Source organism: Falco biarmicus, chromosome 8 (assembly GCF_023638135.1).
Source record: "Falco biarmicus isolate bFalBia1 chromosome 8, bFalBia1.pri, whole genome shotgun sequence".
In the NCBI taxonomy this organism is placed as follows: domain Eukaryota; kingdom Metazoa; phylum Chordata; class Aves; order Falconiformes; family Falconidae; genus Falco; species Falco biarmicus.
Genome location: NC_079295.1, coordinates 18055623 through 18080994, shown reverse-complemented (window position 1 = coordinate 18080994; position 25372 = coordinate 18055623). Strand labels below are relative to the sequence as shown.

The window sequence follows — 25372 nt, the reverse complement described above, 5'->3', positions numbered from 1 at the left end:
ATTTAGTCTCTATCATTGCTGATCTTAAAGTATATCTTTTACTATTGAGTATGCTCAGTGAAAAACTGATTTTGTTCTATAGCTGGAGTTCTACTTAATCATAAACCACACATCACTCCCCATGGACTCCCTTGCACTCAAGATGCAGAACCAAAATGAAAATGCCCCCCCTTCTAAGATTTTACTTATATTTCATGTAAATTGGACAAAGACCAGATTCTGTGGATTGCTGAGCCTATTTCTAATCTCACATATGGTCTTGTCCATTAGCTTAATTCCACTAGCCTCAGAGGATTTGCATGGGTAAAAAAAAAAAAAGGCTGTGCAAGCCAGCCACAAGACACTTTGAGCTGAAGCACACACCCCACGACAGCCTGACCTGCAGTACATTAGGCAACTGATAGGCAGTGGAGATGCTGCTGAGCCTTTTGTTTTAAAGCTTGTCAGAAATACAATACACCACTTCAGAAGCCAACTCCTCATTCTACTGCAGTGAGCGGCAAAACTTCCAACAAAACCAGCATTACAAGCTGACAGTTTGAGGGTAAAAAACAACATTCACAAGGAATCTTGTAAAACCTGGTCACTCAGCTTTATAGCTCAGCACATACCATAAACTACAAGACCACAGAGAAAGAGATGGACACCCTACTCCTTTACCTCCAAGCATCTCCTCTATTTTTTACTGGATGAACAGCTATCCTTTCAGTGCCATCAGAATCACATAAGCATAGGAATTGCTTTATCAGTTAAACTGCAGGTTTGAATCTGTTCTTATTCCTGTTTTTTCAAAAGCTTTGAACACTTTGAATTAATATCTTTTCATGTCTATAGTGCCCTTAGGTTCCTATAGTTCTAAGCAAGCCTGGAGTAAAGTATCTCTTCCCACTGTTAGTGATATCCCTAGTCTGATCTTGACTGTACCTGGAAAAAAAAACAATACAGAGGAAACCCCGCTGCTTCCGTAATTCTCTACCACAATCCTGTTCTGACGTCTCTTCCCCCCTACAGTTTCAGGAAGCATGTTAAAAAATTGCAAATACTTTGCTCAGACAATTTTCCTTCTCAGCCTCACTGCTGACTCACACTTACCCAGAAATTGGAAGTTTTAAAATGTACATCTCCAAAATGGTCTCTCTCCCCAGGCATTCTAACCAACAAATCCTTTATTTACAGAGAAGCATTTTACCAAGTTCTAGAGATTTGAGACTACCCAAGATAAAACAGACAGACTTTTGGATTAAACTAAATGCAGCTTCTTGGTTTTGCAAGAACACGTGAAGGAAGAGATCAGGGATTTAGGAAGACCTTTAGCTATGGATGTTACTTTTCAGGAGAGAATTCATGAATTCCTATGAAGTATTTCATACTTAGCGAAAAACTGAATAGCTATGAAATACATGTAGGGATGTTCAAATTAAGATCTTTGAACTACTGCTATTTCTTTAGGGCTTGCAACCTTCTTTTCATAAGTAACTTTTAAAAGTTCGTAAGTCAACATCCTATAGCTAGATTAATATTCAACTCTCAAAAGGGACAAAACCCGTGCTTTCTAGTCAGCCATGATTTTGCTATGATTTACTCATACATTCAGTGCTTCTGTTCTTTGTCAGAGATAACCTCACCCACACACAAGGCAGGGCTGCCGCCTTGTTCTGCTGCGCTACTACCTGTCATTTCAGGAAGTTGGCAGTAGCTTTTCAAAGAACTTTTCAGAACTATCTTTAGACCTATTACTGACATTTCTACCAAATTTTCATCTGTGCCACCATGACATGGTGACAGACATTAATATACGGTATCTCAAGTCACTAAAAAGCAGTTAATATCAACAAACATTAATTTTCACACAGGAGACAAAGCACATGAATCAATCTAAGAATAACCTTGGAAGCTATTGCCAAACACAATCTCCCATCTACATGATCCTCTTAAATTCAATCTTAAAAAAAAGAGAGAATAAAATTTGGGTTTAGTATCATGGAACCTCCAAAATACTTTCAAACTCATTCAAGGTGGAATTCTGGGAAAAACAATGCTTTAGATGCTTTAGCTACTTTTCTGGGATTAAGAATTAGCCACCTTTTCAGAAGTCTTCTAATTCTGTATTTACTCTTAAGACACAGGCTACCAAAAATAGCTAGCTAAATAAATAAATAAATGAAGGAAGGAATGTAGAACACTATCTTTTCATATCTTTAAAGTTCTCACTGGATATTGCTTTTTAAATATATTACACTTTCTAAAGGAAAAGCTGGTCTAAGGCTGACTCATTAGTCTTTTGCCATAATTATTTCATTCAGTCCTTTATGCCCAGTTTCATGAAGGCCTCCTGATACATGTCAGCAACAGCTACTTTCCTAAGAACGCTGTAGGACTGTATCCCTAAGTAATCTTAAGTAACATAAAAGTAATTTAAGTCTCTAGTGTCTGTAATAGTGACAATTCTATTTTAGTAATTATATATTATATGCAAGGGTGTATTATATTTTGGTTTATTTACAACAACGAACAAGAAGTGTTCTAAATTGAAGACAACTATAGAAGCATATGATCAGTTTAGGGATTTTTGGGGGCAGTGCTTTGTTTTGCATTTTTACTTTTATTAGCATTTTCTTAATCAATCAAAATAGGCTTTTCTAAAGGCTTAGGGCAGATACTATCCTAGTTGTTAAGTAATATGGTGGTTTGTGTAATACGGTAAAAGGTATGACTGCATGCTTCCGTGAGCAAGAATAATGCAGGTAACAAGGAGCAAGATATGGTGAGATGAACTTGAGTATTCTTTTGCATCGAGGAAATGTCTTGACATTTAACAGTGCATGTATTGTTGTAGAATAACAAAGAGGAATAGTTCAAAACAAAATTTTCTTTCTTCCTTTCTTAAAGCTCTCTTTTTCTTCAGATTCCCCAGTAAAATCTTGAAAGAACAATCTGATTCTTTAGTCATCAACTTCATTTTAGTACAAAGCACAGCATCACTAAGGACATATATTTGTTACTGTCTAAATATCTGGTAAAAACAGAGGAAAAAATTTAAAATTACTTCAGAATATAATTTAGATACATATGAAAGTCTTTTTTATTCTAGTACCACAAGAGCACACCCATGCAAGCAAGATGCTAAATAAGAAAGCGATACCAAATGGAGCTCTGCATAGACATGGAGGTGAGTCAGCCACCAGGTGGGTTTTGAAAATAACCTACAGGAAGTACCTTGTAAATGCTGGTGAGATGCCTCATCACCTGTCGATAACTGCACTTATCACTGTTATGTCAATCATTACCTCTTCAATTAAAGGAATCTGCTTTATCAGGGAACACTGGACATCAGTTTGGTTCTGTCCCCAAAGGGTGTATATAGAAGTGCTTTGCTGATCACTGTCCTTTGAAATGTGCAAGTCTGAGATACATTTCTCTTTGGTAATAACTGTTAATGAAATTACCTAATAAAACAGAGATTTCAATCACAAAGACCACAAAATTAGATTGGTTTCATAGTCTAAGCTGATCTTCACTGTCTGGCTTGTATTACTACTACAACAGGCAACACATTTAGAATGACTAGGGGGTTTGTATGCTACTTTTTATGGTAAGATCATATTTTTCAGTAGCTTGTAAATTGTCAGTTTATTAGTTGAACTCTTCCTCATTTAGTTTAAATTTTTATTATTGTTTTAAATTTCAAGTCACTTCTGAGAACATCTATTATAAATAACTGGAGGGCATATATGCTTGAACAAAGAAAAACTGGTAGACATTGCCCAGTTAGGATTACCTGATGCTTCCTTTGCGAAGGATTCTTAAAATTTTTCTGAGGAACTTCTCACATTTCGGTTGTCCATGGATATCTGGAAGAATATCCTAAGGCTGTCCACCTAGTCTTTGAATTAGGGATATACCTTCTGAGCTGTTGAAAATCATCAGTTCCTACCCCAGGGAGATTTCAACAACCTACAAAAATTCTATAACCAATCTCAGAAAGGACCATGCTACTTCTAAAGCTCATGCCATACCCACAACCGTCACACACTTGGTCACTTACACCCATTTGAGTTGTGAAAAAAACACCAGGGTAAGAGAGCAAAACGTCTACTCTCAAAACTGAAATTTAGCACTTTGTCTCAGTACTCGCTACCTCCTCTCCTTCCAATGGACAGGTTTCCCCCAGGGCTATGAGGACAGCCAGGCAGCACATGCAGTTAGAAATTGCTCCTACCCACAGAACATAGGGAACAACATTCTTCAGAGTCTTCGCAAGAAGGATGTTGGAAACAAGAGGAACCAAGACAGGTTTAACTTCCTCTTACAAGTTCCTGGATTCAGCAACTTTTCGCTTGAATTGAAAATTGCCAGCTTTTATCATCACACGATATTATTAGCCCTGTAGATCAGACAATAACAAGAAATAATAAGCATACTGTCCTCTGTACCTTCTTGTGCCATTCCGGTTGCACTGAGGTCAGTTTTGTTCTTGCTCCCCTTTGCCTATCTGCCCACAGCGAGGCAGAACTTCTGCCTAAAGGCGCAGAGGACAAACAGGAATAAACATTACAGCAAAGGATTACAGGCAGGTATAAGTAAATCATACATAAATAAACTCCTGATCTATGCCAAAGCAAGCTGTATCAGGATCAGAATTTTCCTCTGCTAATCCTCAGTGTCTCATAAAAACGCTAATGAAAGACCTGATCAAAATCCCAGAAATTAAAGCAGGAGAAAACTATTCCAAATATAACATACTTCTAAACAATCCCTTGTTTTAATTGCACAACTCCGAACCTTGGCCAACAATGTTCCACAGAATTCAAGCCAAACCCATCCCCAACTGTAAAAAGTTGTTGTTCAGATAGATCCTACCTTCTTTTACCAGTTAAACCAAGTTTTGTAGGAGAGAGTACTGCTTGTGTCTGTGTCCACTATTGGATGTTGCGTAAATATTAGGCTTCCTGCTTGTGGAGAAACTACTGCAAAGTCTCTTTCAGTTCTGTTTGCACATTTCAAACTTCTGCGTGATTTAGAACAAGGAAGTTTATGTAATGCTCCCGAGAAAGTGCAGTACATCATGGCTCATTTTAATTCAGGTATGAATACATGACACAGATGAATTCACAAAACACTCCTTTCATCTGAAATTTAAGTAGTAACCCTTTTCCCCCTGAAGGTTTAAGCAGCTTTAAGTGATGAAATGATTATATTTTGCTGTTTCTTTAAAGCAGTACTGGATAGAAACAGCTTAAGATTATTTTTTCCTGAATTTATTCAAATATACACCATCGACTATAAGGAAATTTGAATAAGTCATTCCAAAAGATCTTGATGTTCCCTACAGTTATACAATATAATGACTTTAAACTGCATTTTAGTATTACAGCACATAAAAGCATCTTTTCCCTAAAGGCCAAATTGTCAAGTGCTGAAAAAACCCAAATATCTGTTTGCCAAATCAAGAAATCTGTACATGCATCTAGGACGCAGATTTTATTTGTGCACTGCCCATTACCAAAATTCTTGCTTACTTGTAAAGCTGGTTTCATATTTCCTACAGATAAAGCTTTTTAAATCACTATCATTAGGAAATATAATTGGGAAGGTGATGGTGTAGTACTTTTGTACTTCAGAGTCCTGTTCAAACACCCCCTCTTGAGGACCCTTTCTGGCCCCGATTGCTGCCTTTTGCCCCTATGACTCAGAGCCCTACATCTTCTTTCCCAAAAGTAGGGTCAATGATAGCCACTGCCACCAGAAAGGGTTAGATATTTTTCCTCATCTGGCAGCAGTTGTGGTGCTCAGCTCATGCCAAAATTCATGTCATCTTTGGTGCACAAGCTTCCAAGTTTTATTGGGCTTTCTTTCTCAACAGAATCCCTTTCTCAGCTTATCAGAGCTGCATGGTCTGTATGAAGCAGCTCTTATGAGCTAAAGTGGGGGTTTTTTTGGTTGGTTGCAGTGGGTTTTTTTTTTTTTTTGAGGATGGGGGGTGTTAGGGGCAGGGCGTTTGTGGGGGTTTTTTGTTGATTTTTTTTTTTGGTGGATATTTGGAGGTTTTGTTTTGTTTTTTACAGTTTCTGGATAGATGGAATTTTCTCTACTGTTTTCATCACATTGCAACAGTCTCCAAAGGTTTGACGTCAGGTTTTGGACTCTCATTTCTCCCTCTCCACTTGCAAGCCATTTTGCCAGGACAATGTCAGCTTGGACTTGCCATCCACTGGCCAAGAGCAGCAGACAGACAATGCCTGAAGAGCATGGACTGCTCATTGCCTATGCCTTAGCTCCCGGTAGTCAGGAACATCCCAAGATCTGGGGGTTGTCTGAGCTGCCTGGTAGCCATTTGCTATGGACAACATACAGCAGCCTGCCACATTCTGTGGGCTATCAGATGAGCCACACTGGAAAACCAAAGATAAGTGCAAATCTAGACAATACCATGATAATGGTAGCACAGGAAAATTATGACTAGTGATGTTTAACTCAGCACCCTAAAGGCAGCATGGATGATGTGGACTGCTCCAAGTTCAGAAAGAATTAATACATTTCTAAATACAGAATGCTGAAATCACGGAAGTGAGCAACAGGAACAACCAAATCACCATATTTCTCACATTGACTTCTCTGTTAAAACCTTTTACAACATGTATTTCTTTGCTGCACAGCAAGTTATTATCATGACTATTATCCGAATACACAAAATGACACAGAGAAGCAAAGGTCTAGAAAACTCAGAGAGCATTTCCCTACCACAAAGAATTCAGCACCCAAACTGTAAAAACTATAATCATCAAATAAAACATAAGAACAATGCCACAGACACATATATGAAGAGAAAGAGAAGAAGAGATAAATGTTTATGAAATAGCTGTATTTGCAGTCCTGAAGCACCTACAAACATGCAATGTAATTTGCTGGAATCTGAACGATTTAACTAGATTAAATACTGTACTAATCCTCAATTCTGCCTAAGAAAAACATCTCCCCAGGACATTTTCATGCCTTTATAAAGTTAAAACAAGGTGACAATAACCAAAAATTATGGTCAATGGATAGACATAATTTTTAGTTTAAAGAAAGGTAAAAGAAGTAGTTTTAAAAGCATTGGAATCCTATGAAATGGAATTTGCCACAGTCCAAAGATAGTACTTACACTGAGCAGAAAGTATTTTGTAACACTCAGTTCACAGCATTTTATTAGTATTTATTTCATAATACTAATTCAAAATAAGCATTTTATTAGTATTTATTTTAACATCTTAAAAAAACTACCAATGACATTCCTCCAGACAAGGTTGCCTTGTATGAAAAAAAAAACAAAACAAACCAACCCAAAACCACCACAACGAAAAAACAACAGAAAAACAACCAAATGTGTTCTACAAGCTAATCGCCTAACTACAAACAGGACTTGGAGGGCAAGGGCAGCAGGAGAGCATTTATGCTGTCAACCTAACAAGGCATCCTAAGAGGAATTTTCTGAATGCATCATGGACATTTTTAACATTGCAGCTAAGCAGTACAGTGTAATCTGCAACACATTAACATTTCATAAGCTAAATAATTTGAAGTTGTTCTTTAAAGTACACATGAAGGTATTCCCTATTTCAAATGCTATTACTATTTATGGTTATTGAAACTATTATATAACCTAATATCTGTGAACAGGATTTAGCAGCATAATACTAAAAGGAAATTAAAGACATAAAATAATCAAGCATTAAATTTTTACAGTAAGCCATCAGCATACTCAGAAATAAGAAACAAATTTATTTTAATATTTAAGAAATACATTCTTCCAATGGGCTTACTAACAAGAATTTTCATTTATAGCCTTCCTTCAGAAAATGTCATGATTACCATCTGAACGGGGGGGGGGGGGGGGGAAGATAAAGTTCAAATGCTGATTTTGGCATTTGTATTTCTCTGATGTAGTTTACCTAAAGATAAAAAGTATCTAAAAAAAATAATAAAAATAGATCACAGGCACCTACAGTGCTAATGTTTCCTAATTTGACCAGACAGTTCCTAAACTACAGCAAATGAGTACAGCTTTCACTAATGGATTGCTATTAAAAATAAATCAGCAAAACAGTGCATGTATTTCTCCTTCCATACAGCTGGAGCAAGCATACACTGTTCTATTATGCAGTTAGTGGAAAGACAGATTTTAATTTTAACCTCCACATGGAATTACTTACCCAGAAGCATGTTTCTCTTCTACAGTTCGTCCAGTAGAATAGAAAGTTTTGCACAATAGATCTTGCAAAGGGAACTTTCTCACAAGCTCCTTTTTGACTTGGTGCAGGTTTTGAGTAGGGTTTGAACTTGAGCTGCTGAGAAATATGCCTTGCCCCATAAAACTGCTGGGACACTTTACTTCACTCTCATTGGTGAATGATACCTCTTCAGACTATGTGGAAGAGATGCAAAAACAGGCAGTAGCTGCTGCCACCTTAATTTGAGGTAACAAAATCATTAAAAAAAGAGTAATCACTAAAGTTTTAAAGTTACATATTTTACTACATCTGTCCTGTTTAAACTGCAACTGTGTAAAAACAGTTGCCTATCTTTGACCAAGAGAAAGATGCCCTACAGAACTACTGCATTACTTAGAGTAATACAGTAACACAGTGTATCAAGGAAAATTTAAGTGGCAGGCTAAATTAGTGTTTTGCAAAAGCAAATGCCCCATCTTTCCATACTGCTTGATTACATTACAGCTGAACTTGTTTCCTCTGATAGAAGTCTTCCTTTAAAGAAATAACAGCAGAGTCTGTTTGGGATTTTTTGTTTAGCTCAAAAGTTACCTACAAAATTAATTTGGACACAGAATAAAAACATTTACAACACTGCTGCTACCATAGCAAGTACCTACTGTCCACTAAAATCCACCAGACTGTTTTTTCACAATTAAAATTAGCCTCTGCTATGAAGAGAAAAAAACACACCCTCTTCCTATTATAAAAGCAAAAGACACATCATCTGAAAGCTGGGACTCAAACCATAGATTTCTAACCAAACGAGATGCCCATGCCCTGCATATCTCTTCACTTTGGGATGTGCTGTGTCAGTACAACGCAGCTGGGGTCTGTGAGGAACTTCTGACTCTTCAAAAGAAATTTCCCAAAAGTATCCTAGTAAGATTAAGTGATAGAAAGAGTTGTAAAATAAAAAAAATAAAAATAATTTAAAAAAAAAGGTGACGGGGGAGGTGAAGAAGGAAAGAAATCCAAGTGCATTAAGGACAGACTTTTATCTGATGCAATTTGCAGTTGCAGTAACGTCAGATAATTCCTCATGGAGAAACTAAACTGAAGATCATGGAAGAAACTACATATAACCCTTCCACCTTGGTGCCTTCCCTTAAATGTATAGAGTTAAGATTTACTTGATTTCTTTGTTTTGTTTTTATAGATGTAAAGGGATGGGAGGAGGGGTAAAACAGGACTTTGAAAAACTATTTGGAACAAACTTCCACATACCTAGAAATACTAGACAAAATTTTTGTGACCAGATGAATTTTGTACCCAGTCCTTAATAAAACATATTGTTCCAGTGACGACACTCTTCTCTAGGGTGTGACTATGCGTTACTTAAAACCACACATATGAAACTTTAGCTTAATCTTATTTTATTCTACAATGTTCTACTCTTCATTCTTTTTACTAAAAGGGGGATTACTCTGATAATTACCCTGCCAACATGACCTGGCAGCAATTACACGACTTTGTTACATGTCCTGAAATATTTGGTATTGTTAAAAGTCCCTTCCTTCTCTTTTTATTAAAAAAAAAAAAAAAATAAAATAAAAAGGGAATGGGCATTTCTAGCCATAATGATCAGAGAAAAACAGTGGAAAAAATGAGTCAGCTTTGACATAAAAAGGCAAATAAAAATGAAAGCCAATTAAAAATAAACCCCTCTGATTTTTAAGCAAATCTTGTGATCTTGGAAGATGTGACTCATTCTCATTGCACACTTGGGATTGGCAACATCAAACCTCTATGAAACTTTATGTAGGTTTTATACAGACTCTGATGACTTAGCAAGATGACCAGTATTCCCAAGTAAATACTACATTCTCTCACGCTGACAATAATACTAATGCTTGTATTTTCTGTGATGTCTGAAGGATTTATTTTTTTAAAACTTCACAGTTAACTGCAGAAGTGTTTCACGTGTTCTGTAAGCACGTAGTAAGTATATACATTTAAGGCAAGACAAAATGGCAATGACTATATCCCCCCCGCCCCCCCAAAAGTGGCAGGCATGTTTCCCCCACTTGGTCCACGTGTTCCATGACTGTAATGCCTCTTTTCTGGCAATGGTTGATGGCTCCTTACTAAAGCCATTAGCCTCTACACTAGCACGCTCAGGTTTAAACACCTAGACAGTTCAACACACTGTAGCTCCCTTCTGTTTCCCTCTCCCTCCCAACAGTATGTAACAGCCAGTCTCACAGAAGACCAGTTTGCCTTTGGTTGCAGAGGAAGGTCTTAGAACTCATTCATTACAGTTTTAACATTTTAGCCTGCCCTCTAGCTCACGTTAAAACGTGATCTCCAAGACACAAGAAGTCACAGTTTTCACTACAGATCTCTCTTCCCCTCCTTTTAAAACCACTATTAACTCTCATTTACTGTACTAACGCCCACTGTCCCCAAGATTTTGGGCATCCCTTGGTTTTTATTTTGTCCAAGAAGGCCTTTTCAGAGACCCATAATCAGTGCTGCTACAGCACAGATATGGCCCCATCACACTGCCAGTGTGATGGCGTTTTTGGCTATGAGGGCAGGAACATGCTTGTGAAAGCACAGCAGGTACAAACACAAGAGGGATGATGTGGGTGAAGTGGAAAGCAGGACAGCACTTCTTGGAGCACCACTCTGAGGTGATCATGCAGCTATTGCATTATAGATGGTGCTAAAGAGCTGAAGAAGCAACAAGTGTAAGGATAGGTGCTGGAAAAGAAAGAAGAAAAAGACAAAAAAACCCCTAAAACACTGTATAATATGTGAGAGAAGAATGGAATGAAAGGGCAAAATCTTATAAGATAGCAGAAGGCATTGAGGAGAGATGGAAAGAAAGGAAAAATGGAAGTAAATTAGGCGAAGAACAATGGTAAATTAAACGTGACAAAAGCAAATGCGTATTTTTCCAGCTAGCTATCAGGTGCTGACCTTCCAGAAGACAAGGTGGTACATCATTCACTGCAAATGTGGCACCAACTACCACAAACCTAATTAAGGGGAAGAGAGCGAGCACGAGCGCATCACACTAGGACTGTAGGAGCAACAAGAAAGGAAAGGCCTCTTAGAGAGGTCATCTGAGGGCAAGTGCACTCCGGTCTCATTCACAAGCAGCTCCTGTAGTCAAAGAATAAAAGAGTTGACATACAGGTCAACTGTTAAGATACTCAGGTGGCGTCTTTTAACCCTAAGTTCATGCTTTAAATTTCCCCTTCCTCTGTATTTCCCTAGCATCTCTCTCTCACGTGTGGATGCTGGAGAAGTGGTATTTTGAGTACTTGTAATAGGTTACTTCTTATCTCTGGCTAACAAGTTTTAATAAGGAATAAAAGTCACCTAAAATCCATCAATGTCTACACAAAACATGGTGTTTAGACTTCTTTCTATGTCCATTCTCTGTCCCCAGATTGCTTTGATACAGATAAGTCTCCCTAGTAGACTGTAATATAACATGTTTATATTTTGGTTCATGTTCAGAAACGAAAAAAATTGTACTGTCAGGATGTCAGGATTGAAGAAAAATGGACAGTGTATGTAGATGTGCTGTATTTTCAGCCTGAGCACAAAGCAAATCATCCTTCCAGAAGTCCAAAATACAGCACTTTGGACTTCTGTAGAGATTAGTGTCAAACAGCAATAATAGCAGCCTGCTTTCTAACATTCAGAAAAATTTAGAAGTGAAAAAATGGTATATGTAGAAATGGCAAAACTTCAACAGTTATATGTGTGTCTCCCTCAGCTTTTGCTTCCAAAATTCAAATAAATATACATTCATCATAACGTTAATGATAAAGAATTCCTAAATAATGTGAACAACAGCGAATCACAGAGCTTAAGCAGCTGCAAGTCTTTTTTTTTTTTTATGATGCTTGATGATTTTTAATTATATCTATTACATATGTATTGTATCATGAAAGCCACCTGTTTGACATCAGAAATATGAAAATACGGTAAAGGCTACGGGAAAGGAACAATGAAAAGTTCCATTCAGATTTATTTTTTTTGTATCAGCATGCTTCTCTCTGTTGTTAAGGGATAATAGATGTTAGCAAACCAATCATCAATTCATACTACATAAATGTAAGCAGACTAGGTCACAGTCAAAGAATGTTAGATTAATGATAAAAAAACCCAGACATATGCACTGACATGAAAAAGTAAGTTTAAAACAGCTTTCTGAGCCATTATTTAGTTTGAAAATACATTCAAATCTTTCCAATAACTCTAAGAGTCTTCAAAATTATTAAAAAGGAGAATCTGCATACTATTTGCAAGGACTTATATGCCAAAAAGGTTGAACATAGGCAGGAAGTGTCAAGACAGCTTTACTGAGAGAATGAAGCCATAAGAAACAAACAATACATCCAAGTATATTCTAATACTGGCTAACAGCTCAAACTACGTTAATCCTGTTTTAAGGACCATCTCACAAAAATTATTCCTTTGCCCTTTCTCTTTCTGAAAAAGTTTTAAATTAAAAGCAGCAGCACAGCAAAGAGAAAAAAAAAGATAAAAATGTAAATGAAATAAATCAGTTCAAGGAGATAATGACACATCGATCAATTTAAAGTTCACATTTTTGGCAGGACAGGACTTTGTAAATAATACTCAGAGCTGATGACAGCATTTAGCCACTGACTTGATCAAATTTGTGCTTGTAATGGCCCCAAATTACATTCTGAGCGCTGGGTTATGAAAAGAGTAACACCCTCATGCAAGAAGAAACAGAAAAGGACATGAAATCATGTCAAGAAACACCATCTCTGCCTCAAAGATCACTCATTAGGGGATCTTACTGGCAGACTTACCTGAGATACCAGTATTTCTTTCTGTTCAGATTTTAACTTCCCCCCACCCCCACCCCAAATGGACATTCTCATCTAATGGTAGGGCACAACAGGAAGCTTCTACAGATGAAAACACTTCTGATAAAATGCAGGGCTGGAGGGTTGTACAGTCTAGTTCTAACAAATGAGTTTCAACAGGACTTAAGTATGACACAGTGCAACTCTCTTCAGCATTTGTGTTAATCCAGGGTTGTAAAACAGATGCTGAGGAAAGTCTCTTGCCTTTAGGGGCTGAGTTGCTTAACCGATACAATCTGAGAAACACAATTTCTACCCATACTCTGTAAATGGGAAGCGAGATGTCTGTTCTGTGGACTGTGTATTGGCTCCAGTCTTCTCCCACACAGCCTCTTCAAGTTGGAAAGGATTTGCTCATTCCCCAGACTCCCTTCCCTTCAGTCTTTCCTCTCTATTTGCCACTTTCTCTCAGCTTTTCTTTTCATGGTCTTTCCATCTATCCTTTCTTTACTTAATTCTCACAACACTGTGCATAACTAAGATGATACTGGCCTCTCTTCCTTTTTTTTCTTCTTGCACATTGAATCCTTTTCCTCTTTGGTGCTGCTTGAGTTAGCAGCTGGTGTGTTTTTGGTTTGTTTTTTTCCTGGGGTTTGCACAATATTTCATTCTGAAGCCTCTGTTCCAGTATTTCTGCAATACATCAGATCAATGGCACCCACTTCAAAGCCAACTGGAAAGCACGCACTCTTGCATCAGCATAGCTACATTGTAGATCATTGGAAGGGAGAAAGCTGTAAGGAATGGAGCCGCTCAGCACAGGAGAATCCATGTCAGGGTTATTTTGGACATGGAAGATGTGTGTGAGAAGATGACCAAGGGCTCTGCACTACACAAGGGGATTGTTTCCAGGGTCAGGTAGCTGAATTCCAGTGTAGTAGGGCAGAGTCTGTTGTAATAAATTCCCTCTGAAGCAGATGGATGTGCGTTACTCTACAGAGAGACCAGGCTCTCAGAGCATGATGACAAGCAGTAGCTTGTTTTTATTTCAGCCTTAGGTGTGAAAGCCAATTAAACTGCTTAGCTGACACATGACAACGGAGTTAATTTTTCTTGGCAGCCAGCCTTCTCTTGCTACAAAGTCACTGAATTGTGTGCATGGGCTTTGCAGAGATGGCACCTGTACAGACACATCAGAACTCGAAGCAGATTTACACCTGTTAAAATCCATCCCCAAAGGTTTGTGGGTTCACAGATGCACACAGTTGTTTGAATGTTACTCTGACTCCACAAGTATTTATATCTACTATGAATATAAGCATATGCTCCCAAATCTGTGTATGAACAAGTGCAAGATATACAGAAGGTTGGCTGAAAATTTCCAGACTTTGGATGGAAGAAAAACAGCCCTTCACTGACTCCAAGAACAGCGCCACAGAAGCGGCTTCACTGTCAGACCTCCACCTATACCCTTCTGATGGAAAATTCCAACAGTTTGCTCTGCAGCTTCCAAAGCTAACACTTCTAAAAGCATCACATGAATTGTGTAGGGTATGTTGCTACAGCTCAAAAATCACAGCGACATCTCAGAGCAATTACTTCATCTTGAAATATTATCTCTGAATCACATTACACTCAGTAAGATTTCCTCAAAGAAGGTTATTTGCAATGTATACACGACACTCTTTATAATCTGGATAAAATACTAATCTTGCAATTTTAACCTCTAAGCTTCTTATATGATACCCTAACTGCCTTTTATCACATGCATTTAGGTATGTATCTCCTCCAGGCCATCTACGACATACCAATTTTATTCCTTTGGGACAACTTGTTCACATAGGACATACTTTCTTTAACAGGGTACTCAAGTCAGCTAATCCAAGCTCTCCGGAGACATTTAAAGCACTGATAGCATTAAGTAAGGTCGTTCCAGGCACCTGTTATGAATTTTCAAGCAACCTAATTTAATTAATCATAGACTGAAGTAATTTCATTAATCATAGATTGAAGCTCAATCAGAATGGCGTGTATTTTTACTGATCTTCTTGAAATGAATTAGTATGTTCTTCAACAGATTCATAGCACTGCAGTCTGCCACCTTTTTGACAAAGCACTGCTGTGCCTGACAGGATGCAGATTTATGCCCGAGTTTTTAATTGTCATACAGAAAACAGACAAGCATCACAAGACTTTTTTTTTTTAATATAACCAACATGCATGTGAATTTTTTCAAATAAAAATCTCATTCAAATTAGATTATTTCAATAGCATTATCATCTAAATAAAAATATCCAAAGTGTAAAGCCATTTTACTAATCTTTTCCTAATCTGGTGATCACTCCTGAGGGCTATTTCGCTATTATCTGCCACTCAACCCAGTTTCTGAAAGCACTGAGCCTCTGAAACTACACAGAAACCAAAAGAAACTGCAGATACTGTGTCCTTGGAAAACTGGGCCAGCTGTCTTTCTGGGACTTGCAATCCTTCATCTTCACCTTAGTTTAAGTCTGAGGTACCCTTAAAAGAAATCTCAACCCAAGCCCTCTTTTAAATGAATGGTACTGAACCACAACTGCAAATACACTTGCTTATACAGTATTAATTTAAGCTGCCATGACAGGCCAGTTTCCTAACAAAAATTATGGGCAAGGCCTACTAACATGGATGAGGCTTACATCTGTCCTGCTTGTAAGTGATACTACCAGAAACATTTTGTTGAGCAAGCCAGCTTGCTAAGGAAGCTTCATCTGCTGCCGCACAATGAAACACAAATATTCAGGAACAGATGAACTAAAACCAGGTGAGTGAGATGGATTCCACAGCACAGCCAGCACTTCCTTTAGCCATTTAGAGCATTGAGGCACCTAACACCACTTAAATACAGTTTAATGGAAATTAGAGATAGTTTAGATTGTCTCTTAAACATATAAAGGTTTTTCTGACTCCTTGAAAAAGTCCTCCGAATAAATCAAAACTTCATCTGAAGTCTTGTCATCAGCTTCCTCTTTTCCAATGTACCAAGTTATTCCTAAATCACTCACTTTCCTAGTTATGCCTGGCCTCTTGAGCTCAGGAAAAAGGTGATGGAGATCACACAGTATTTTTCAGTTAATAAATTCATAGTAGTTGTTTTCTTAAATAGAAAGCTTAGCATTTAGAAAAGCAAGTTTTAGCTGACATGAGCAGAGGACCAGTTTCTGTGAATGAGTCAGTTTTTTAAGTCTGCACATTTTGACAGCTGTAGAACTATACCAAACACCTGGAAAAGATAAGTTACATCACAATGATTATCAATATATTTAACAATAAGGTAACTTCTACGTATCCTCTAGCAACGAATGATATAATAAACTGATTATATACATGTAAATGATTAAATTATAGGAACGACATAATTCCCTTCTTTCCCCCCCCCATTCCCCCCCCCCCCCCTTTTTTTTTTAATATGGACAAATTCCCTTATTGTTCTTATTAACTGCTCCAAAAACCCTCGGGCCAGCATCAAGCATTTGATAGAATCACAGTGAAAAAAACCTGTTCTATGCCCACCCCGAGTCCTCAATTACTGCACCAAGATCAAGATACTAGTGAAACGGAGACTCCAGGACCTGTTAAAAGCCCTACCGGGCAGCAGATGGAGCCAGCACCTTCCTACAAACCACAGTGACATTAAAGCCCTTTGTTCACGTCTTCAAGTCAGGCTAGTGAAGAATATAAGCATGCTTTAGCGTTATGAATTTGGGATAGAGAAGTTACCTGCTTCTTCTTTCCCAAAACTTCTGACTAGTCTATCGACTACCCGTAACTCAGCCCTGCTACTCTGACGTGCACTACCCCAGGTCACTAATTTGGAAGGTTTCTACTTTCCCGGGATGCTCCCCTCAGGTGCTTGGCAGACATGATGAGCATGTAGAAATATGGCTGTACAGAGCAGCCTACAAGGCTAGGTCATACTATCTCATTTTAAAGGCTGATGAATAATGGTGGACTGTATTTTTAATCTCATTTTCATGTCCTCCTGCAATATACATAAATATCTGTATTGTCTGGGAATGGATTAATGAGGTAGTTTAGGGCTTGCTGTCTGCACTACAGCATCACCAGTTAAAATAAGAACCTTACCATGTGCCTTCACTTAGTGAAGCGTAAAGGGGCAGCATAAGAAGCAAGCTCATCCACTCCCTATCTGTAATTATTTAAGCAGGTTATTATTTTATTATTTTTGTATTTTGCACATACTTCTAGGTCTCCATGCCCATTGTTCTACTGAGTATGTCAGGTATATTCTTCATTTCACCGATTTCAAAGAAAAATTTAATGACTACTCAGTATATAAACAAGACAGTAGATGAGTAGAAATGGTTGATCTTAGGATAACTTATCCTTAGGTTTCCTCGTATCAATTTCACATTTTTTACATAAAAATAACACCCCCCTTTAGATTTTTCTTCAAAAAAATAGCTCCTTAAAGAGAAACTTGAGAAAGAGTAAAATGGAATTTGATTTCTTATTTTAAAAGCTGGACTTCTACAGAAAACACCACCACACATACAGGTAAATGAGTGTTTAATTTGGCATCCCAAACCATTAAAAATATGAGAAAACAACTGCTTTAGAAAGAAGTATAGGTTTCAAGATGCTTATATACAAAGCAAAAAGAAATGTGTAATTCACAGAAAGGAAAAGGAAAAGCCCATGTAATGCATTCAACGTCCTCAAATCCTAGAAGCCAAGAACTTTTCATCTTTCAAAACCAGTGGGAAGTATACAGACCAGTATCAGTCTTGTCCCAGAGCACATTGTCTCTTCAGTGGGTTAATCTGCACAAGGCTGCCATTCTCAAATACATCACAAGAAAGAGGTGGGTACCTCCTGAACCTAGAAAAGGACTCCTACAGAATTTTTTTGCCCTCTTTGGAAATAAATTGGACCTGCAGCCAAGCAGTTGTCTCCCATAATTAAAGATTAGCAGCACCAGAACTGTGAAATATGAACACATCCACATTAAGAAATCAGCAAAACAGTAATTCAGTACTTTATTCTTGGATACCTCTGAACAGTCACATAAGCATTCTTCTGTCTACCCCTCCCACTTCGTGTTCATTTCTATCAGTTAGCATTTCTGGCCCCTGACAAGAGAAAAACTGACTAAGGAGACAAATGAAACTTAGGATGCAAAGAAGAGCCAGAGCAGCTTTGTCTCAATCCTTCATATAACCTTTTATTCTTATATGGGAAGGCTGGCTGACCAGGATTATAGTTACGTAAAAACTAGCACCAAAATAACATGTTCTTGCAACCTCATATCTACTTTTTAAGGAAGACAGATATCCAAGTTGGAAAAAACTTACTTTTAAAAAAATTATCTTACTCATGTGAACTTTATTATTGCAATATTGACCACTAGTTTTATTTAAATAATTTCCTATTACATTGCACTGGGGTCACAACAACCCCACGCAGTGCTACAGGCTTGGGGAAGAGTGGCTGAAAAGGACCTGGGGGTGCTGGGTGATGGCTGGCTGAACTCAGGCTAGCAGTGTGCTCAGGTGGCCAAAATGGCCAAAAAAATTTCAAACATGCAAACAAATTTCAGAGGTCAAATATTTAATTGTCAACATCATTAAAAATGGAGCTTTAGCACTGCTCACAATAGATGGAATTTTTATACAGAAGCCTCTAGATACTGCTATTAAGCTCAGTGGAACCAAAACAAAAATAATGGTAAAAATACAAGCTTTTTGCCACCCTTTATACCTTCTATAAGTTTGGGGTTTTTTTGTTTTTGTACTTGCCTGTACAAAACAGAGGACATGCTTAAACATGCTTAACCATCTTACTGAAGATGATACTACTATGTAAGCTCCCAAGAGCAGACATATCTACATAATTTAAATCATAACAAAGCACAGTGCTCAAACCTAATTTGAATTTTTTTAATATTTTCTATAATTATGTAGTTTCTGGGGTTTTCTCAACTTTTTAGTAAGAACAAAACATTTTGTGCTTTAACATAACTTCCCCTCATCTGGATTGACTAAAGAAGCTTTCCATGAGGAAAGCCAAAAAAAAAAAGTAATTAAATATGGTAATTATAGCTCTGGTCGGCTACAAGTTTGGGAATCAGAGCTGCTTTTGCTTAATAAAGTAGCTGCTGAATTAAAATCATGCTCATCTAACATCAAATCTTTCAAAGGGGTAAGGGCAAAATATTTAAGAACATTTTCCCATAATAGCTACTGGCAAAAATCTTAATTATGCTGAAACTATGAGATCTATTGTCTCTGATTTTTTCTTATCGTGAATCTTTATTCTGAAACAGATAGCTGTTTGGAAAACTGTAATTACGTTATCCCTCAGTGCCTCTTGATCTTATGCAGACTGCTCTGATAGTTAACATTTACAAGAGAGCAACAACCTCTTAATCTATAAAACACCCAGTATCCAAGTTTTAACAACATTCTGTATGAAAGCGAAGTTCGCTATGCCATGTGGGAACTGAAAATTGGGATTTATCTTAGTATCAGTCACATGAAATGCTGCATACTCGCTTTTGTCTGGATTTACAGAAGCCAGGACAATTTTAAAATCAATTAATGATCTGTCACAAAAAAATCATTCCCTCAGATGATTTTGCACCCCTACTTTCCCAAAAGTAGAGCAGCTTCCTCACTAGATAAATGAATCTACAGATATGCATAAAAGTATTCTTCCTTTGAAGCCACACCATGAATGCCACAGCAAGAAACAGCTTGGCTTCTAGATCAGTAAGACCCAATTCTTTTTCCCCTTCTCCTCAAAATGTAGCTTCATCAAGAGTTTCTATTAGGTAAGAGTAAGTATGCCTACTGCAGTTCCAAATGACTTCCAGATTATTAAGTGAAATATATAATTTAACACAGATGAACTACATTTCAGTCTTGTCTAGATTATACAAATACAATGTTCTTGTTGATTCTGCAGCCATGCAAATTAACATACACATTAAAGATTTAGGTTGAATAAAATCCTAAGAGTCTGTTTTTCAGCTCTACATTACTTTCCTTTCTCCTTGACTAGACACAAAAAAGACTGTCCTGCAAGTTCTTCAGTCAAGTTTAGAAACCATTAACTCAAACTACAAGGTCGTCAAGATAAGAATAAAATCAATAGGGTTGTCCTTCTGGGCTCTTTTCAGATATGGCTAATAAGTCTCTACAGCACATACGTCTCCACACTGGTTCCTTTTTAATCAAATATTTACCCTGGTTGCAGTTTAACTTATGGTTTGCTTTGCAAGGTGTCAGTGTTCTGGTTTTGACTAGAGTGCCATTTCTTGCATCTGGTGGGACTGCACTGCTGTACGGCCTTGTTCAGTATACACAACATCCCAGTCAAGCCTGGGCAATGCACAGCTTGCTGAAGAGAATGGGAAAATAAAGCTCAGATAATGGAAGACAGCATCTGGACATTCAGCCAGAATGAAAGTCTACATTAAGTTTTATGTTAATTCATTAACCAGAAGCGCACAAAGTGGATTCTCTTGAAATGCAGGCAATGGTAACCTGTCCTGAACAAACCTACAGCACAGACTGAAGGAGGGGCTTGGATGCCAGGCGCCACCAAAACTGGCATGCATGAGCTAGTGGTGGGACAGCTCTCATCAGACGATGATAAGCACTAGCATAGCTTATGTTTACATGCTGAAGGCCCTTTGCAAAGCAGTCTATCTCCATCACCAATCTTTCCATCACTAACACAAGCATCAACTCATTCGTTTCTCGCAAGCAGATCACTCCTTATGCCACCCCGACACCGGAAACTTCTGTCTAATGGTCACCCTGTTTGCCACCATACACCTTTTAATGAACTATTTTAAGGAATATCACCCCCTGGTAGCTAGGCAGGTGGTTTCTGAGGGGATTAGTATTTAATCTATTTATACTGTACAGTTTGTGAAAAAGCAACAGCACTACATATCTGGGCTACAGAAATATTACATATTTTCTACATAATCTTTATTTTGGCCTGTAACCATGTTCCTTCCCACTGTCTGTGATCCCACACTCCCTGAGCCTGGTTTTAAAGCACCCTGTAAAATCAGTACTGTCTTGTGCCCTCTACCACTGGGAAGCCACCCTGACTGCCAAAACGCAAAATGGACACACAATATTTTTACCAGGATACTGAGGTTACTACTACTATGAACATAAGACACCAAAAGTAAGAATGCGGGGAAAAAAATGTGGGAAACTTAACAGATACAGTCAGATGTGCAAATGTCTTTTTAAATTTCTTTACTTTCAAGATTTCTCCCATCCTTTCAATAGCACATAACCTGTCATAATGGAGTACCTGCTTAATCAAATTTACTTAAGTGCTTGTAAAAGAATTCAGAAAACATGCTACACAGTATACTAATATTCTTTGGAAATTCAAATGAAAGCTAGCTTAATGCATATGAATAAATTCACATTTTAGTTATACAGGAATGCACATAATGTGATAAAAGCAACATGAATGTTTATCCAGGAAGAAACTGATTTTCAACAGCAACAACTGCAAGGGGAACTATCCCCCACTATTTGGACAGCAATGAAATAGCATAAAAATATTGTGTTTTCAAAGTTTATTTTATAAATAATTTTGGAATTAATTCAGCTCTTTGTTCTGATTAAGAAAGATGGGCATGCATTACACATGCTGGCTGGGAAAAATGACAATCCTATGATTTCTGGAACTCTCAGTCTTAGGAGTTATAAATATGGTAAATCAATGGAAATAGCCTATACTACTTGTACCTCAAACACAGATAATTAAGTAAATTAGTACTATACATAACCTTTCAGCTCCCCTTCAGTTAATCTAGATTAATGCAGTATAAATTTTTTTAGGAATAACAGCAAAGAAGTTTTCTAAATGCTATGTAATTCTGATCAACTGTATATTAACTGACTACATAAATCTTATGGAAGTAATGAATTAAATTTCATTACCACAATCATAAAGCCTGCAAATGTTCATCAACTACATCAAATCCCCCAAAAAAAGGTGCAGCTGGTATTGTAAGGATTCAAAGGCAGAGGGGGGGAAAAAGAGCTGTTACTCTAAGAAACGTATACTTTTAAAAAATGTGAATTATATTGAGAAAAGAGGATTATTAGGAAATATTCTAGGATGTGTGCAAATACAATTTCTCACATTATGCAGATTTTGGTGTATCTTTGCATAGGCATGACTATGAAAAAAGCACGCAGCAACGATACATACTTAATTCACATCAATTCAGAGTAGATATAACACGTTATTTAAACATGCATTGCAAACTTCAGCACTGAAGTTCTGTTCTTTTTTTGAATTTTTTTTTTTTAATTTTTCAATGCAATAAGACCGGATACAGCTAGGATAAATAAACCTTTAGATTTGTAAGCCAATTAGGTGATAAAACTTCTAGATTTTATCACCTAATTTCAAAACTTGTAACTAACTAAAGAGAAGAGAAGTTTTAGACTGAATTTGAGTAGTGCTGCCAATACATTTAGACACACTAATACAAGTCAAGGTTTACTAAGTATTAAAAATCCAAAATCTTCTACAATACTGAATAAATGTAATGGACTACTTTAGCCTTCATTTATTTAAGCAGTTTTGGCAAATGAAAACAGACAATCTAGAAACATGTTAGAAATCATTCATTCTCCATCACCTGTGTAGAGCTTGACCATATCAACTCATCTTCATAGTTATTGATGGCAGCATGTTTCAGTAATACCGCATGTCAAACGCTTACTTAAAAAACACCTATGTAGCCTATCAAGGCAATAAACACATAAAAATGCTCACAAATCAAGAGAATTAGCTGACTGATGTGGATGCTATAACCTGAACAAAGTTACACCAATTTCAAGCAGTCTACAAGTATGACACATCGCACACACCAAGTTTTCCACATCTTAGTGAGAATATGTCAATAAAAGTTGGAGTACCACATTTTGCTCACATAACTTGCTTCAGTGTTTGACCTCGCTCTGATGTACATTCCCAGCGCTACCTGGCACCAGTGGTGAACCTCCAGAGTACAGACATTGCACTGGGTTTACTGCCTTTGAGTCACTGAAGAGAAACACATTTTTCATCACAAATCTTCAAGACAGTTACTTAAAAATTAAGTTCTTAAGTACTCTGTTGGATTGCAAACTCAACACCTTGCCAGATTAAGTCCTTGCTGAAACCCAAATGCATGCCGTTTTGTTTAACCATTAAGCTGTTACACATAGGATGAACTATCATACAAGTTCACCTTTGGTTTTCCTGGCCTTGCTAATTTTAATATCCATATTGCTGACAGCAATCTTCAAAAGGTTTTCAATGAAGTACATTTTTTAGAAAAAAAACCAAAATAAATGCATTGCAAGTTAACAAATTAATAGAGGCTTATACTATTATGCAAGAAATACAGGGATTTTAAACAGAGATTCTAAGCCAATGTGCCCTGTGGTATCACCTTTATCACTGATAAGATGGTCATACTAGTAGTTACTGTATTCTATAACAAATTAATATAGCTATTGCCTCAAAAATCAGGACCTAATTCAACCATAATATGTAATTTTGCATTATACAGGTTACTGCCAGTTTAATATACATACACTAAGATAGCTTAATGTTTTCCACATGTGTTTGAAGACAGTCCAATCTGGCTAAAGGCAGAAGTTTCATGCTCTTCAACTCAATTCTTTGTACACTACCACCTTGAACGGGGAAATCAGGAACACATTTCTGGAGTGGAAATGTTTCAAGACTCCTACTGGATAAAACAAGTGAGCCACAGAAACCTTCCCAGATGTGTGCTCAGTAGAAAACAGCTTGGCAACAGACAATTTTACAAACCTCTCTGAAATCTCAGAGGCTGAAATACAGAATTCTAGATGTGGGACTCATTGCAACTCCACCCTAGAGACACAGAATTTAGAAACTAATTAATGATGGCAGTCAGCATAATCTAACGTTTGTCCTTGTGTAAAAGCTTAGCCATGCACAATACTTTTGTATGAGACACGTGGAGTGATTCAGCTTGGGTTTCATGAAGTGGCAACTTGATCGCAGCTACGTTGGAACATTTTATCACAGATCTAATTTTGCAAGTGGTAATTCTCCTTTGATCCGTTGCTAAGTTGAGAAGATAATTGAGGGACAGTGAATAGCTGGAGGCAACTATAGAGGACACGTTCAAAATACAAACAAGCTATGCAAAAAGAGCAGCTCATCCTTAATAAACTCAGAATGGCAGTACCTACTATAAACGGACTAAGTACCAGCAGTGCTGCCACAGCATGCTAATCGTGTGCACACCCTTAAACAGCCACTGGTGGGCTAAGCTTAATGACATGCCAGAAAAAGCATTTGAGGAATAGGCAGCAACACCTGCCATGGATGCAAGTCAGCCTACCTAGCTTCTATTTTCAGCAATATGGTGCTTAACTGCCACATTTGGAAAAGAGAAAAGAAAACCACCAAGCCATATTGGTTTTGTGAACTATGCAGACTGTTCAAATACCTATTCAAAAAAATAATAAAAGGTTTGACTTACAGCAGTGGTCAGAGATACAGGTTTTATTTGGCAACATGGAAAACACAGAGTTATCTGGACACAGATCATTTCACATAAGGAGAGAAGCTCTGCAATCTTGTGCACTTGAAGAGTTGCAGAAAAGCCTTTATTTAACATACTGAACAAGGGAGGCAGTCACTGCCTTTATAAATGCAGCTAAGCAACATCTTAATCCTTCAGAGTATGAAGGCACCACAAAAAAGCTCGCCAATATCCACTCCCTCAGCTGAAGCCATCTTTGTTCACAAGGAGTACTATCTGGAATGAGTTTTCCTAATGGCACATATAAGTCTGAACCTCCTCCAAGATGCTGATGACCACAGCCAAGTCATCATTCTCAACTGACAAAAGTGGAAGTGACTTCAGTGGTTGGTGGGGGCCATAAAGGTTACTAGCCTGCAAAAACAAAAAACACCTCAACCAGAACACAGACAGACACTCAAATTTGTTATACCTAAAGCCCCCACACTCAACACATGCTAAAATATATCATATCCTTTACGCATTTACTTCATAAAACCTTCCTTGCAGTTTCCTCCTGAACATAGGAAGGAGGAACTGCACACAAAAAATGCTCAAAATGTCTCTAATTCTAAGGGCGTTTAGTATGACAGTGATAAGGAGCATATAACACCATGAACAGAAAATATACTTTTATGCACACTTGCTTAGCTTATACATCTACAATGGAAAAGTAACCATCAAACAATTCTTCTTGATTGGCAGTAAAA

At 37.5% G+C, this 25372-nt stretch overlaps 1 protein-coding gene across 8 annotated transcripts in view; it reads right to left on the bottom strand.

The window, feature by feature from the left end:
- Window positions 1-25372, bottom strand: part of ZNF385B (zinc finger protein 385B) — a 168234-nt gene that overhangs the window by 85412 nt on the left and 57450 nt on the right. Inside the window, exons 1-2 of one of the 8 annotated variants that reach the window (XM_056349328.1) lie at window positions 4861-4925; window positions 4220-4384 (exon numbers count right to left, since the gene is read on the bottom strand). The exons of 5 other annotated variants lie outside the window; for them this stretch is intronic. The gene's annotated coding sequence lies outside the window, so the exon portion shown is untranslated. Of the gene's footprint in view, window positions 1-3778; window positions 3800-4219; window positions 4385-4860; window positions 4927-25372 lie in introns of those variants that run through there. 2 more of the 8 variants (XM_056349330.1, XM_056349333.1) reach the window with 2 other exon arrangements.